The sequence below is a fragment of the Schistocerca cancellata genome, chromosome 4 (genome assembly GCF_023864275.1).
Source record: "Schistocerca cancellata isolate TAMUIC-IGC-003103 chromosome 4, iqSchCanc2.1, whole genome shotgun sequence".
Classification (NCBI taxonomy): Eukaryota; Metazoa; Arthropoda; class Insecta; order Orthoptera; family Acrididae; genus Schistocerca; species Schistocerca cancellata.
Window position 1 is genome coordinate 798,069,782 of NC_064629.1, and position 18,271 is coordinate 798,088,052.

General features: G+C 41.1%; 1 protein-coding gene across 5 annotated transcripts in view; it reads right to left on the reverse strand.

Moving 5' to 3' along the window:
* Positions 1-18,271, reverse strand: part of LOC126184705 (type-1 angiotensin II receptor-associated protein-like) — an 84,246-nt gene that overhangs the window by 19,970 nt on the left and 46,005 nt on the right. The gene's annotated exons all lie outside the window — the stretch shown is intronic.

Genomic DNA, 18,271 nt, shown 5'->3' on the forward strand with positions numbered 1-18,271 from the left:
ATTTTCCTTAATGAAATATTCAAAGTCAACTATTCACTAAAACTATATGCTCTTCAAAATTCAACACAGTTAATAAGCCTCTATTTTAGGACATTATTTGAAAGTCGCTAGTCTTGTGCTTCTAAATAAGATCTCATTTTTCCTGAAAACTTTATAATTACAAAGCTATCTTTATTCTGAACAGTCAGTTTTCACAATATCAATCTCAAAATGTATTCCTTTTAAAAATTCAATGCTGTTGTCCCATAGTCTTAATTTTCCTGTTTCCAAAAAGATATATTTTTTACTAGAACAACATTTTAGTTAATGAAATATCTTAATCATGAAATTAAATTTTTTTAGAAAAATCTTAGCAGGCTTTCCCAGGAATACAGGTGTACAGCCAAAATATCCTTACATGAAACCGAGTTTACCATTTACATAATTTTGAAGATATTTATGCAACTGTTAATCAAAATAATAATTTCACTGCCTTATATGTATACTGAGGTGACAAAAGTCACGGGATAGCGAAATCCACATTACAGATGGTGGTAGAATTGCATACATGAGGTATAAAACAGCAGAGCATGGGTTGAGCTGTCATTTGTACTCAGGTGAGTCATGTGAAAATGTTTCAAATGTGACTATGGCAACACAATGTGAACAACAGACTTTGAATGTGGAACGGTAGTTGGAGCTAAACACGCAGAACATTCCGTTTCGGAAATCGTTAAGGAATTCAATATTCTGAAATCCACAATGTCAAGAGTGTGCTGGGAATAGCAAATTTTAACCATTACCTCTCACCATGGACAACACAGTGGCCAACTGTCTTCACTTAATGTCCACGAGCAATGGTGTTGGCGCCGAGTTGTCAGTGCTTACAGACAAGAAATACTGCATGAAATAACAACAGAAATCAATGTGAGACATACAACAAACATATCCACTTGGATAGTGCCACAAAATTTGATGTTAACAGGCTATCACAGTAGACAATCAATGCGAGTGCCTTTGCTAACAGCACGGCGTTGCCTGCAGTGCCTCTCCTGCATTCATGTCCAGTGGGTTCATGACCACATCAATTGGACTCTAGATGACTCTGAAACCATGATCTGGTCAGACGAGTTTCAATATCAGTTGGTAAGAGCTGATGGTATGGTTCGAGTGTGGTGCAGACCCCATGCAGCCATGGATCTAAGTTATCAAAAAGGCACTGTGCAGGCTGGCAGTGCCTCCATAATGGTGTGGGCTGTGTTTACATGGGATGAAATGGACTAGATCCTCTGGTCCAACTGAACTGATTATTGACTGGAAATTGTTATGACTGGCTACTTTGCGACCCTTTTGCAGCCATTCAACAATGGAATTTTTGAGGATGCCAATGCGCCATGTCACCAGGCCACAATTACTCACAATTGTTTTGAAGAACATTCTGGACAATTTTAGTGAATGATATGGACACCCAAATCGCCCGACATTATTCCCATCTAACATTTGTGGAACATAAGAGGTCAGTTCATGTACAACATTCTGCACTGGCAACAATTTCACAACAATGGACAGATACAGAAGAAGCATGGCTCAAAATTTCTGCAAGGAACTTTCAATGACTTATTGAGTCCCTGTCATATTATGTTGCTGCACTATGCCTGGCAAAAGGTCTGACAATATTAGGAGGTATACTGTGACTTTTTGACCTTTGTGTATATGAATTCTTTTCTTTACTTTTTATTTATGATGGAACAACTTTGTATTTTATTATTCTGTAAAAAAACCACAACAACAAAAAAAAGGGGGAAAAGAATTGCACATCTCTTTCAATTGGTGCTGGGCACAAAGCCATAGTCAATCTGTGATGAGTTATAATGGAATGCAGTTAAATGTATATCTTTAGTCAATATGTGCCTTTGATTACATGAAGTCCAAATAGACTGTAGTGTTGTCATTCATTAATGTTCAGAAAGTCAGTCACAAAAAGTCAGCATCATGAAACGAGTACCGAGTACAGACTATGTATTATTGCCACTTATTTGTCTAAGTTATACTTATCAAAGTCTATCTAGTTTAATCTGTCTGATTACAAACACAAAGTATCACTAAATATCATAAATTTAGTCTTCTGCTGCATTTTTCTGCCTGCTTACAAAGGTTAATCTCAGAAACTATGCTGTGTTGTCTGAACAAGACACAGCCAGGGTAAAAGCACCACAGGCACAAAGATACAAGCTGGTGTCAGGGCGACAGAGACTCGTCACGTTTGCAAGTGCCATTGGCAGCACTGAGGATGAAGATATCGACTTCGCCTTGGCCAGCTGCCGGCCAAGTACAATCCACCAATGACTAGATAACAATGGACAGAAGCCTACTCGCAAGACAGAAGAGCAGCTCTTGCCCACTTGTTTACAGATTGCTGTCCAGGGCTGACTGACAGGGAACATCATTTAGTGAACTCTTAGAAGTGAGCAGACAGTAGCTGTAAATTGCATTTGCTATGTACTGTGAAGTTTACCTATGATTATTTGCACTTAGACATTGAGGGTCTTTTTTGTGTTATGTTACAAGCAGTGTTGCAGATTTCATTATTCAACAGGCCACAAGGATAAGTAAACCTTCTAACTCATTTGTGTGACTGTTACTAATTTGTTGGAGCATTGTAGAAGCTCCGTTCTCCTATTCTGTTACCTGACTCTGGGGCACAGCTGTGTAATAGTGGAAGGGAGAAATTGTCTTAGCGGTGTACTGCACCAGAAGCTATTTGACAAACTCACAAACTGTCTACTGTACAACAGTGGCAACTCTGCCTCCCCAGCAGTAGCGACAAGACATTTACAAAACTGGGGACGATGGTTTACAAAAAACTACTGCAGGGATTTCGTTACCATTTTCACTAATAGATAGATAGACTGATCCACAAGGAAGGTTTGTGTATATAATTTATAACGACTATGCCGGACATCATCCTGTCATAGGTACATTGCATTACATGTGCGAGGTGCGGCAGGTCGCTTATCGAAGTAAACATAATTTGCTTCTTCTTGGTTTGGAAATGCTATTGTCATCACATTCTGGAATGATACAGCCTCCTTGTACACCTGATGTTTCAGTTGTTTGGAAAATGACCCTTTCAATGTGGAACTACAGGTGGAACCTACATCATTAATGTATGATGTATATGCTGTTAATGTGTCCTTTAACATGTATCTTATAAAAGAAAAAATTATTTCAATGTTGGGGCAACTATACGAAGGAACAAAGTAGATATAAGCGGGAGAGTGCTGAAGATTATTCTTAGTAATATCTTAATCTACCTATTACACACTTCCTGTCATTTACTGTCTGCTTTCTGTGTTTAGTTGACAGAAGACATGCTGCAGTGTGTATCAATTTCAACAATGGCCTTCTGCAAGGTTCCTAATGGCAAATGTCCATTGCATGCAGTCCCCTTTTGAATATTTGCTTGGAAACTGGTTGAGATGGATTTTTGATCACTGTCAGCAGCAACTGTTGTCTGGTTTAAACCAGTTCCTGTCAGTCAGGATATTTCTATAACCACATTATGTTATTTGGCTGTATGTGGTACACTATTCCTTGTAGATGTGTTAAACAGTTCAAGCTAAGAACACAAATCAGGCAGCTTCATTCACAATGTTGTCATGAGCACATACAAACATGATAGCTCCTTTCTGCCATTCTGTCATGTCAGACTATTTTACTGTGCCAATTCCGTAAAACGAACTGACACACTCACCATTTCAATGCTACAAGTCATAGCACAGGTGAAAGGTACCACGACAGCGTGTTAACAGTTCTACATCATCTACATTCAAACTCTGGAAACCACAGTGAAGTGCATGATAGTGGGTATGTCCAACTGTACCAGTTATTAGGGCTTCTTCCCATTCCATTAACATATGCAGTGAGGGAAGAATGACTTTACCTCCTCTATATGTTCAATATCCCTGTTAGCCCTATTTGGTACAGGTCCCACACACTGAAACAATATTCCAGATTGGTGGGATAAGTGATTTGTCAGTGATCCCCTTTGTAGACCGACTGCATTTCCTCAGTGTTCCATCAATGAACCGAAGTGCGCCACCGACTTTATTTACAAATGAGCCTTTGTGATCATTCCACTTCATATCCCTACAAGGTGTTACACCCAGGTTTTTGTACGAGTGTACTAATTCCAACTGTGACTCATTGATAATGTAATCATTGTATCCTATATTTTTTCATATTGTGAAGTGCACAATTTTACATTAACATTTAAAGTAAGTTACCAATCTTTACTTTACATCACTCTGAAATGATATCAAGATCTGACTGAATACTTTTGCTGCTTTTTTCAAACAGTAATTTATTATAGAGAACTGCATCAACAGTGAAAAGTCTGAGGTTACTATTAATATTTTCTGCAATGTCATCAATATACAATTATGAACAGCAAAGGTCCAAACACACTTTCCTGGAGCACATCTGAAGTACTTCTACATCTTTCAATAAGTCTCCAGACAAGGTAACATGTAGCATCCTCCCCACTGAGAAATCCTCAATCCACTCTTATATCTCACTTGATACCCCTGTGATTGCACTTTTGGTAAAAAGCATGTGTGCATTATTGTGTCAAATGCCTTTTACATTTCAAGAAACACTGCATCTACTTGACTGCCTTGGCCCATAGTTTTCAGGATGTCATGTGGCAAAAGTGCTATCTGGGCTTGACATGATTGATGTTTTCGCAATCCATGCTGGCTGTCATGGAGGTGGTCATTCTGTTCGAGACTCCTCATTATGTTTTAGTTCAGAAGATGGTTCAAGATGCTACAACAAATGGATGTCAAGGATATTTCATGGAAGTTTAGTTTGTGGATCACTTCTGATAACCCTTCTCGTAGATGGGTGTGGTATATGTTTCCTTCCAACTACTGGGCACAGTTATTTGTCTGAGGGATTTTTGGTATCCTATGGTTAAAACAGGGCTAAGTCAGCAACAAATTCATTGTAGAATCTGATACGAGTGCCATCAGGACCTGCACCTTTGATCAATTTTAGTGATTTCGGGTGATCATCATCATCATCATCACTATATCACTTATTTTTGGAATGGTGCAATAATTAAACTGTATCCCAGAAGTCATTTGTATAGGAACATTTGAAAACTGAGTTCAGCTCTTCTGCTGCTTCTTTGTCACCCTCAATTTCTCTCCCTATCTCATGTCCAAGTCTCTGGACATTAACTGTGGCACCACTAACAGCCTTTACATGTGACCAGAATTTCTTTGGGTTCTGTGAAACATCATTTGATAATATTTTCCTACTGTAGTCTTATGGGTTCACACAGTGCCCTCTCGATATCCAAAATGTTTCATTCAGCATCTCCCTGTCTATAGCTGTATGCTTTGTTTTACACCTATTATACAGAGTTTATTTCTTCATATGTTTCTTTACACTGACTATGCCTCAGAGTTCCTCCCATCATTTTTTACATATATAAGAAGCATATAATTAACTATTCATTTAGACCTGAGCCACAGTTCTACATGATTCTCTCCCGAGCTAAATGTTTTGAATCCCTTAGTGAGATATGACACTACTGCTTCTTTATATAGAAAGATGAACATATAAATCTTTCTACTTGTGTTAGTTGCTGTTTGTCATTTGGCAATTATTGTTGCTCTTCATGTAGACATACTCAAAGAGCTAAGGTCTGTTTGTTGCTATTAGATCCAATACAACCTCTGTAACTCTGTCTGTCAACACACACCTGTGTGGCGACATGTGACAGAGTTAAGCCAGTTCAAATCCTAGTGATGGAAAACTTTCACTGCCAGTATATGGCCAGCAAGTTGAGAAGAGGTGATGCTGTTAAGTTCCTGATCATCAGTCTTCATGCCAGTGTCCTGTATTAAATTACAAACCTTTCTGCAGTGTCTCATGAAGTAAGAGCATGTGACATTGTTGGTGGTGATTTGTCTGTTGGATGGGGTATTACGCTTGATGGCCCCCTGGGTGTTACTTGAGAGGAGTAGGCTATGTGCTGGCACTGGGTTTCACCCTCTCCTTTCTCTTCAACCATAACCACACAAACCCAATGCTAAACTGTACAAGCCCTCACCAGTCATCCACAGGACACAGATACACACTTGACACTTTGAAATGTTTCTCAGGAAGGCAATGGCAAACCACCTCCATTAGGGCTATGCTTAGAATATTTCCCAATCTCCTACAAAAAATGGATGTCAAGGATATTTGATATCAGTACTGTGGATCACTTCTGCTACTATTCTTCTTGATGAGTGTGGCACGTGCTTTCTTAAAACTACTGGACACAGCAGTGGCGATGCAAGATTCCTACATCTACTCCCCTACACTCATTCTCCAATTATGGGCCCACCTTGACTTTTGAGATCCAATATATTTCCATCTTGAGTGGGCTTCCAAACAATCTGTCCTAAGCATTTCTCAGAGCACTTTAAAACAATCAGTGCACTCTTAAGAGGGGCTGACTATAATCTTGTACAGTGAGCTTTTATTGCATTATTAACCTCGATCATAGTATTAAAAAAAAATCCTATGTTGACTGTTTATCATGTAACAGAAAAAAAGGAAAGAACTACATTCAAACAGTCTGTAGACAAAGTGGTGTGTCTGTAGTCAAGATGTGATTTGACCGGTAGGTGGCTGTTTTCAGCACAAGATTGATGTCTCAGTTCAGCAGCATTAAGTAAGCAGAAATTTTAAGCACGTATTGAAAGGGCGTGTTTGGATTTTATAGGCGCCCAACAGCTAGGTCATCAGTGCCCTTACACTTATCAAAAGAAAGGAATGTGGAGGTAAACTAAAATTGTTGTACACTCATGCACTCGAAATGACCATACACTCACTATCGCACATGCACTAAAACCAATTAGGAGAGAAAGTAACTATACATAAGATTAAAATACAGAAAACAACACAGAAGAGCTAAAAGAAAGGCAGAAGTATGGCTAGCTGACCACTTACAAAAAACTGGTGAGCCAGTCACCCTGTTGACACATTAAAAACTTCTCCCTAAAATCTTGTTAATAATGTCAGACAATTCACAAAACTTAAAACTTTACCCACATTCATTGGAACACTGCTTGAAAAAGAAGGCAGATCTGTCAGCAAACCTGCCGCAGTCTGCTGATCGGCAAATAAAACAGTCCAATAAAATGTGGTGCACAGTGATCTGCACGCTACAAGCACCACACATTGGAGGGTTCTCTCGCCAGAGTAAGAATCCATGTATCATGAGGCGGTGGTCTAGACGAGTAAGAAGGACCTCGGTCCCGTCGATGTGGCTGGAAGAAAGTATGCCATGAGCTGTGGGCTTTACTACATGGAGCTTGTTAGTCATTTCCAGCCACTCATCTTCCCATCAATGCATGACCTTTTACCTCAACAGTGAGGTGACAGCATGCAGGAAGATGGCACACTGAAATACCTGACGATTACGCCATGCCTCTTCTTGGCTGCTCCATCTGCCCTTTCATTCCCTGCAATTCCCATGTGCCCAGGTACCCAGCAGAAAGACACCTCTTTCTCCTCTTTCCCCAGTTGTTGTTGTTGTTGTTGTTGTTGGAGGAGGGCATCCTGGATATTCTGGATGACTATCTGCTGGGTACAAACGTTGGAGAGAGTGAAAGGCTCTCAGAGAATCTGAACAGACAAGAAATTTAGCACTGGAAGAATGTCATCTGCTCCAGTGCCTGCAACACTGCATATAATTCCGCGTCAAAGATAGTAAATTCCTGAGGCAGTCTGACCTCGAGGACATGATCCGGGAAAACGACAGAGCAACCAACAGAGCCCCCTGCTTAGACTCATCTGTAAAGACAGCTACATAGTGGTGGTGCACATATAAAATGTGTCTAAATATAGAATTAAAAAAAGAAGCAGGAGAGCAATCTCTTGTGTACTGTGCTAAATCTAAAATGACGCAGGACCTCTGCAGTAACCAGGGTGGCAGACTGTTAAAACCCTGGATTTGGAGAGCTGCGAGGATCTTGCATGCCTAATGAACCTGAGGAGCTGTCGCTGGATGGTAAGCGGTAGTTCCCCCGCCTCAGCACAGAGGCTGGGTCTGGTCCTATAAGCACCAGTGGCCGAATACCCTCAGGGTGGACAGTGTCAATGATGTTAAAATACAGAGGCCTCACTGATCCATACACTGCACACCCATAGTCCAGCTGCAAACGCACGAAAGCCTTATAAAATTGGAGCAGACACACCCTGCCTTGCCTGCCTGCCTCCCAAGACCTGCAGCTAAGGCACTTTAAGATATTCAGTGCCTTGAGGGTTCTGGCTTTAAGCTGTGGCAAGCACAACTATTTCTAGTCAAAAATGATGCCCAGAAACCACACTTAGTCTCTAGAATGTGGGATGGTGTCCTCCACATGCAAGTCAGGCAAATTAAAGAAATGACGAGAATGATTAAAATGAAAACGCGCGCGCGCGCACACACACACACACACATACACACACACACACACACACACACACACACACACAGAGAGACAGAAAACTGAAAACCCGTCTTCGCAGCCCACTCCTCTAACCTCTGCACTGTAAGTTGCAACTGACAGCTTGCTTTTGCAACACTGGAGCATGAAAAGAAAACTGCAAAATTGTCCACAAATAAGGAGCACTGTATGGGACTTTTTACGGTAGATGTGATACCACTTATGGCTAAGGCAAATAGGGTATCACTTAAAACACTGCACTGAGGGAAACCTGCTCAAAACGATTTGACATCAAGGCACCAACTCGGGTCTGAAATGAAAAAAAACATTGAGACATGAAAGACCCTATGAAGATGGGGAGGTGGCCATGAAAGCCCCATTGCTGCAGTAGTGCAAGAATAAATTGTCTCCAAGTAGTATTGTACGTCTTACTGATGTAGAAGACTATACCGATACAGTGATTGTTGCATAGGAAAGGCTGCTGAACAGCTGCCTCTAGCAGGGTCAGATTGTAGACGGTGGACCAAAATCTCTAGAATCCACACAGAGTGGTTAAGGAGTTGTCTGATTTCTAACAATCGGGCCAAAAGACGGTTACCCACTTGCTCCAGGGTATTTTCTACGCAGCTTGTAAAGGCGATACTCCTGTAACTACTGGGAGATGTATGGTCTTTTCCCGGTTTCAGGAGACGTACCAGAATTGCCTCCGTGAGTTGGGGTATTGGCTGTCTGCCATAATAAGATTAAAACATTTGAAGAGGATTTCCTTTGATGCAGCTGGCAAATTTTAAAGCGTGCAGTACCAGATTTGGTCATGACCAGCTGCTGTATCACGAGTCTCAGACAATGCTGATTCGAGCTCCCGCATGGAAAAAGGACAGTTGGAGACCTCAGAACAGTTGGATCCGAAGACCAACTTGTCCCTCTCTACAGCTGCAGAGTAATGATGAAATGCCAGATCCTGGCTTGCTTGGCAGTAGCTTTTGCAAAATGTTTGGCCAGTGTCCGAGCGATGTCTCCGGGCGTCATTTGGAGACACGTCAGTGCTGCTATTGGTCAATGGCTGCTTTTACCAGAAATCCTCCTGATGGCTTCCCCTACTTTTGTAGAACAACTGGAATGGTTAATGGAGTCCAGGAACGCTTGCCATGACCGTTTTTGTTTTCCTTAATGACACATCGAGCCTTGGCTCTCGTGACTAAAAGCCATGAAGTTTTCCACTGTCGGGTGGTGTTTAAATTGTCGAAGAGCTACATGTCTGGCCCAGATGGCTGAGCAGCATTCTCCTGTCCAACAAAGGTACAGGTCGCCTGCTAACAGGAATGAAAGACTGTGGTATAGAGGGGTCAGTGGCATGATGGCTCACACGCATGATGTGGTCCACCCATTCCTGAATGTTGTCACGGTGTTCAATCACAGCCAACTGGCTGAACAGTGCCCAGTTAGCCCTGCCAGTCATCCATGTTGGTGGCTTCTGTTTCAAATGCACCATCCAGTAGGTGAATGTGGATTGGGAAGTGGTTACTGGAATGACAGTCGTCAATGACGTCCCAGTGAACATAGTTAGCGAAGAATGGAGAGCAGAGACATAGGTTGATGGCCAAGAATGACCCGGTAGCAGCATACGAATGAGTGGGAGTACCAGTGTTTATGGTGCACAGCTCTTGAGATGTCAAGGAGGCTCTCCAAAACCTGGCCCTGAGGGCAAATAGTGGCTGAGCCCCACAGGAGATGATGGCCACTGAAGTCTCAGGACGACAAATGGTCAGGAGAGGTTTTCCATAAGATCTGTGAGAGCCTCAGAGTCTACTGCATCCAGCAGAGGTAAATACAGAGAGCAAACTGTAAACCTCCAACTTGCAAAAATTTCAACTGCTACTGCTTGCAGGTTAGTAGCCAGGGGAAGAGCAGAAGAGTTGTGCGCATTAGTAACAAACACTGCGAAACCTCTCTTGGCTCTTTCCCCCCATAGGTCATCCTTGTGGTATACCTTATAGCCCCAAAGCAAGGGACATCTGTATCTGTAAAATATGTTTGTTGTAAACACAAGGGGCGTGCCTGTGCTAGGAGTTTCAGTTCCTCTACGAGATTCCTGAACCTACTCAAGTTCCACTGTAGTATGGGAGCCATGTCATTAGTGTGGTTTTAATTTACCCCTATCTTTGCACTGGAGAGGTGAGGCACTTATCGAGTGAAGGCAAATGGAGGGGCTGCTTGGATCCGAGGCATCCAACTTCATGATGTCCTCCTCCTTAGTCAGAATTGCCATAATGACATCAGACGGTGCCCGGGACAGCTTGTGACCTGAATTTTTGGATAATTTCCCTACATCCTATCCCATCAAGGATGATGGGGAAAGGGGGCATTGCGAGGCACTCTGCTTTACGTGTGCCTTCTGGATGCTCATTGTGGGAACATTGTTGGTCTTTCCTGTTACAGCTGCCTGGATTGCTTTGTCCTTACTCTTTTTTCCTTGGCATGTACAAGTGCAAGTACAGGTGCTTGTGATGGGTAAGGCACACTAGACATTGTCTGTGTTGAAGCGTCCACCTTGGGAATAGGTTTCTGCACCAAGGAAGAAAACGAGATGGCAAAGACAGGCAGTTTTGATACCTTATATTATTTTTTTGGTTGCAGCATAGGGGGTCCGCTTGGTCATTTATTTCCTGTATTTTGTGTTCCTCAGCAAAAACAGGGCAGTCTCAGCTCCAGACTGGGTGGTTCCCAGAGCAGTTGCCGAAGATCGCTGGAGACAGGTAGTCAGTTACAGCATTATGAGCTGCTTTTCCTTACTCCCCGCAGGTTGCTTCACCTCCACAACTCATGGCTGTATGGCCAAAACACAGGCATGTATAGCATCACATTGGGTTTGGTATTAAGGCCAAACATTAAGTCGAACAAACCCCATCACAATATGTTCAGGCAGTGTCAGAGAATTGAATGTGACAATGTAAGTGTCCGTCTTTTCAGTGTCTCCATTAGTCCTTCACATTCGTTGCTCCACATCAACTATCCCCTGAGATGCCCATTCTTCTTTCATTTCCACTATGTCCATGTACATGATATCTCAGCATGTGACACGCTCTTTCAGGAGCTGAGAGAGGTGTGCATCTCAACAATGATATCATATTCATCCAGTTTCTGCGATTTCTTAAGAAGTTCCACCTGCTGTGACCTGTTAGTTTTGACCAACAGTGAGCCATTATGCAGTTGTTTTATAGATTTTAAAGTGACAGCAACGCCTTCCTAATCTTTAAGGATATAGAAGGGGACACTTTTTCAAATTTCCATCCTTCTTCTTTATCACCAAAAACAGGTTATTATTCAAGACTCCATGAGTCCTCTTTCTGAAGTCCAAAGTATTGTTATCAGGAGGACTAGCCTCTCTCGTTCTCTTGGATGAATGGGTGTGAATACTCCCGGGCAGTACACCCTTCCCACTGAAAGGAGAAGATGATTTTGAGGGTTCCACCTCGGGAAGCAGCTAGGGAAATAAGGGTCCACTCAGACAGAGCCCCACATGCCTGAGTAAGTTTTATGCAACTGAAGGGTGGCAGGTTCCCCAGAGTGCATTCACTAACGACTGTTCCACCTCAACAGCCATACGTCCCATCAGCACGCAGCACACCTTGAGATTGAGGGTTTTTATAGAGGTTTATTCCATCCTTGCGATCCAAGCCGTCAAGCCAAGATTCCATTCCCTGAGACACACAATGTTCCATCGCCACACCGCATTGTGGTTGCTGAAGCATGCCCAGAGCTTATGGTGACAGGGGACTGGCAGTGCTTAGCAGTCTCCAGTTCAGGAACCCCTGCTGTGCCCCTGAGGGTGCATGTACTGAAAGCAGCCATCTAAACACAACCATGGTTTCGACATTTGTCACTGGGATTCTGTAGCAGAACAATGTTAACATCCTGACTAACAGCTACTGAGGTCAGAATGTAAGAATGAAGAGAAAAAGATAGTGTAAAAATGCAGGGAACATTTTTAACAATCTGACTAAACTACATCTGCCAATGGAACTTCCCCTGTAGGCACATTTAGTTCCTTTCCTCTGCATCAAACTGAAATGATTTTCCAGGGTGGATAATTAGCTTACTAAAAACTCTGACAGCCAAATTCCAGTGGGATTCATGCATTAAAATACCCAGTACAATATCTGATAAAGGAAGAGAAGGACAAGGCAGTTGAGAAACAGGGGCTAGCAGAAATTGAGGCCAGGAAGGTTATGGAAATAAGGTGTGCATTTCTGGGAGAGTACTCACCCAAGCAATTCAGAAAAGTTAATGTATGGCATGGCTGCTTTTACAAGCAGCTCTGAACCATAGGTCATATTCCTGTGGAAAAGTGAAGTGCAAAGGTGAAAGGCCTGTCCTTCCCCACATATGCCCACTACCTCTTATTCCAGCTCAGTCACTGGCATTTTTGGACACATCAAAGGCAGACATCTGTGGAAGCTCATATATCATCTTCACTGCACAACACTATTTAGATATAACCAACAAACTATTGCTGAAGGACAACTAACCACCCAACTGCACAGCCAAACACACTACTGTTTATTTCAATAACTGATTCACAATCTGTGCCATTTGGATTCTCCCAATAAACACTAGCTTTCCTAAACTGCACATACTCCCTGGTCTTAACAACCCCCACCTTCCCCCACTTTTCCATTATATCCCCATCCTAAAAACCACTTCTTTGTCATATCAGCTTTTGACTGTCTGTGAATGTTGCCTGCTTTTTGTTTACCAGCAACTGGTAACTTCACCTGACTCTGCAAAGTTTATGTAAGATGATTGTAGTTATATTTGATGTCAATGTCTTATTATTAGTAAAGGTGCAACTCCACACAACTCATGAGGAAGTGCTGCCCACAAATGATTTGGCACTCGGTAAAGTTCTAAATTTAGATTACACACTTTTTGGAGCATATATTTCATACACCAGATATATCACCTTCCCTTCTGGATCACATCTACTCACATACGTGAAGAAATTTGTGGTTAGGAAATATTTTCAACCCAATGAGGGCGTTATGACACCTGTAGATTGATATTTTGCAGACGTTCCAGGATGTCACTTTAGGAAGAGAATCTATTCACTGGTGAAATATCACCATCCATTGACCTAAAAGGGGAGTATGTTGATAAATAAGATAAATCTTAACTCAAATACAGTCTTTATGGCAGATGAAGAAATTTTTATGTACCCACATAGCAACTACTTGTAACATAGCAGAAGGAAATCAGATTAAACTGTTCATTTCCTGGTGGACCTTTCAACTGTATTAACAATATCCACATGTAAGGTACTGAGGAAAATTATGGAATCTGGTCTTTTTATTACATAACATGAACTCCAAAGACATCAACTATAACACAAAGAACACAGTCATGCTCTTAATACAGAACATGACTGGCCAAACAAGAATACAGGAGTTGCAGTAAAAAAGGCTGTTATACGGTATTACATGTTCAGCTGGAATTGTTTCTATTACTTTTTGGAAAAAGTACATAACACTTCCTTAGCTTTGAGGAGAGAAGGGATTGGGGTAAGATGAGGGCACAATGCAAGGATACGTTCCAATGAGAGAAAACCTCAAGATCTGAAGACTGTTTGAGTCCACTACCTTTTACATATATTATTCTTGCTTATTTCACTGAGCACATGCACATTTTTGTGGGTGAGCATTGTCTCTGGCAATAACTTAATTCTTTGAGTGAATCTTTTAACGTAACCCAAAATGTCATCCCTCAATTTCTGATCAGGCACCGGGAAAGATGAAGGCACAGAGAGTAATTATTTACCCTGAGAGCTGTCAACCAGAAACAAACAGAATGGCACCCCACAAATTTCTCTCAATGGTTTTCAACACATGGCAATGTTGCCTTCATTCTGCACATATCACAATGAGTTGAGAATCACAGTCTAAAGGTAACTAAGTGTGTCTGCTTGTGGACTAAGATAACCCATGTACTAGTCCACCACAATAATCAAATTTTCTGATATGCTGGGTGAGTTGCAGTTATGTCATGGGCTTCAAGACCTATACATCATACATTCATGACTGTATACACAACTGTGTTCATGGATATCGTTCAGTCACTGGCACTCTCACTTTCAGACAGTTTCAAGTGTTGTGATTATTCATTCAAAGTATTCATGAAAATGTATTGATCATCAGTGCCCAAATGTTGATAACTGGTTTAACTCCAGGTCTTGTTATATTAACATTAATATCCTGCACAGTTAACAGGCCACTGCAGGCTGTACCCTTAGGCCTCTAACAATACCAGGCTATCCTTGCCCTGCTCCAGTCTTTTACATGCATGCTACCAACATATGCAGGAAAACAGCTGTCAGTTATTTTGGCTGTTTTCTCTTGCAGACAAAAAAGAGCACTAACACAATAGTGATGTAACCAACCATTACCTGCAATGTTCAAATTTTTTTTTTAGTTTCTAATTTATGAAGCATGTGAATTTGTCAGGAAATGTAAAAATTTTCGTCAAAGAAAATGAAAACCACAGGAGCAAAGGGTGAAAGGCAAGCATTACATCCAGTCATATGGTAAAGGCGGCACTAGAACACACATTTTAATCAAACTGAAGGAACCCAATTATAGAGAAGAGTTGTCAAATTCCATTCCAGAACAAAACATCTTAACTCAATAATACACAAAAAATAGAATTAAGCAGGCGGACAATGAGCCATGGAAATTAGAGCTCATTCATGACCAAAAATTTAAAAAGACAAGACAAATAATGGCTAGAACAGATAAAGAATTTCTGAAAGACACTTCAAGACAACATTGTTAATTTATTACACAACTGCCATCAAAAATTTTTTTACTGTTACTCTTCCCCCAACTAATTTCTTTATTTCATCTTATTTCTTTCATCGTCCCTAATCTGTACATTTTCAATACTAGTATCAATTTTTCTTGTCACATTGTCCGCCCTGAACTTACATTACTGATCATGTCCCTTTGCCAATACAACTGATTTTACCCCTGGTGGTGGCTATTTTGTCCCAAATTATTAATAGATTTCCTCAATATTTGTAGCCATTATAAATATTTAACAACAATATCTAAAGACAAATAAGATGCTTGGGTAACACTGGCAGATGTAATGAAGCTGAGAAAGAATACCCAAAATGCCTGAAGATTTCCTAAGAGATTCTGTAGCAGTGGCATGCAAATGTTACTGCCAATCAATTAGCCCATCAACTTCTCATGAACAACAAACATGATAATTGAAAATCATGCGAGAATGGATTCCATTCCTGGAATCTGACTCTGAAAAGTCTAAATTACACCGCTACAACTGATACTGGTTCTTCATTGGACTCAATATGTTCCACAGCTACAAATTGTTAAGCTGTGAGAAGAGGTGCAACTTTAAGCATAGCACATCTGGTAAATAGGTAGATGTTTCAACATTCTGCATTTCAAATTATTCAGTTCACTAACAAATCATCTTTGGGGGCAGGCGCACTGTAACAAATGAAGATGATTTTTTGTTTGTTTTGTTTTTAAATCCACATCCCTATTCCTGTAATTTGATCCTTTAAGATGGTCCAGAGGATCTGTGATGCACACACCCATAATGGTCTTAGACTATGCAAAGTATTTAGGGAGTATAATCCCCTTTGGTGCCCAGATAACACTGGACACAACCTTTTTGCCACACAAAACATTTCGTTTGACCTTTGGTGCGAGGCCACCAGCTTCCATTCACTGCACTCATTACTGTTTCATTTCTGGAGTTTGTGGCACAGTAACAAATCATCACACAAAATCCAATGAGTTCTCTTTAAAACAGACTAGACCTTTATTTTTGCATCTGCTTTTGATCAGCATTCAACCACTTTACTGGAATTAGGTGTGAGGCACTGAATTGATTTCAGTCTTAGGTGAACAGCATGAAGCAGAAGGTTGCTTTACATTGTGATATGGCTGGGACCAAGGTTCCATCTGATGGGGTACCCTAATATGGGAATTTTTCAGGATTCCAGTCTAATTATTTGCCATTATCTGTTTCAAGCAACTGTAAAGCTAACAGCATCTGACAAGCATACTTTTAGAAATTCAGACCATGAGCTGAATAATCAAATCAAATCATGTTTTGAAGATGAGCAACTTTCAGTTCATGAGTAATAGACCAAATTTTAGTTCCAATAAAATATGATACAGCCAGTTTCTTTGAATAATTCTGTTTCTGTTGACATTAAACTATCTTAAAATGTTGGCACTATAAGTGAAGCAGAATTATTATTATTATTATTTTTTTTTTTAATTTAAGGACTTATGGTAGCTGGGAAGTCCTTGTGGCTAACACACACACACACACACACACACACACACACACACACACACACACAACCCTGCATAAACTGACTGAAGGTGCCTTTATGATAGTAATATTTGCTAGGCAGCACCATTCATCAAAATAGATGACAGAGGGATAGAAAAACAAAACTGCTCAAGAGAGGAAAGGCCGCTGGACCTGATGGGATACCAGTTCGATTTGACACAGAGTACGCGAAGGAACTTGCCCCCTCCTTGCAGCGGTGTACCGTAGGTATCTAGAAGAGCGTAGCATTCCAAAAGATTGGAAAAGGGCTCAGGTCATCCCCATTTTCAAGAAGGGATGTCTAACAGATGTGCAGAACTATAGACCTATATTTCTAATGTCGCTCAGTTGTAGAATTTTGGAACACGTATTATGTTACAGTATAATGACTTTTCTGGAGACTAGAAATCTACTCTGTAGGAATCAGCATGGATTTCGAAAATGACGATCTTGTGAAAACCAGCTCGCACAATTCGTCCACGAGACTCCGAGGGCCATCGACACGGGTTCCCAGGTAGATGCTGTGTTTCTTGACTTCCGCAAGGCATTTGATACAGTTCTCCACAGTCATATGATGAATGAAGTAAGGGCATATGGACTATCTGGCCAATTGTGTGATTGGATTGAAGAGTTCCTAGATAATAGAATGCAGCATGTCATTCTCAATGGAGAGAAGTCTTCCTAAGTAAGAGTGATTTCAGGTGTGCCGCAGGGGAGTGTCGTAGGACCGTTGATATTCACAATATATATAAATGACCTTGTGGATAACATCGGAAGTTCACCAAGGCTTTTTGCAGATGATGCTGTAGTATATTGAGAGGTTTTAACAATGGAAAATTTTACTGAAATGCAAGAGGATCTGCAACGTATTGACGCATGGTGCAGGAAATGGCAATTGAATCTCAATGTAGACAAGTGTAATGTGCTGTGAATACACAGAAAGATACTTTATCGCTTAGCTACAATATAGCAGGTCAGCAACTGGAAGCAGTCAATTTCATAAATTATCTGGGAGTAGACATTAGGAGCAACTTAAAATGGAATGACCACATAAAATTAATCGTCAGTAAAGCAGATGCCAGACAGATTCATCGGAAGAGTCCTAAGGAAATGCAATCCAAAAACAAAGGAAGTAGGTTACAGTACACTTGTTTGCCCACTGCTTCAATACTGCTCATCCGTGTGGGATCCGTACCAGATAGGGTTGATAGAAGAGAGAGAGAAGATCCAACGGAGAGCAGCGAGCTTCGTTACAGGATCATTTAGTAATTGCGAAAGTGTTACGGAGATGATAGATAAACTCCAGTGGAAGACTCAGCAAGAGACACACTCAGTAGCTTGGTACAGGCTTTTATTGAAGTTTCGAGAACATACCTTCACCGAGGAGTCAGGCAGTATATTGCTCCCTCCTACATATATCTCGTGAAGAGACCATGAGG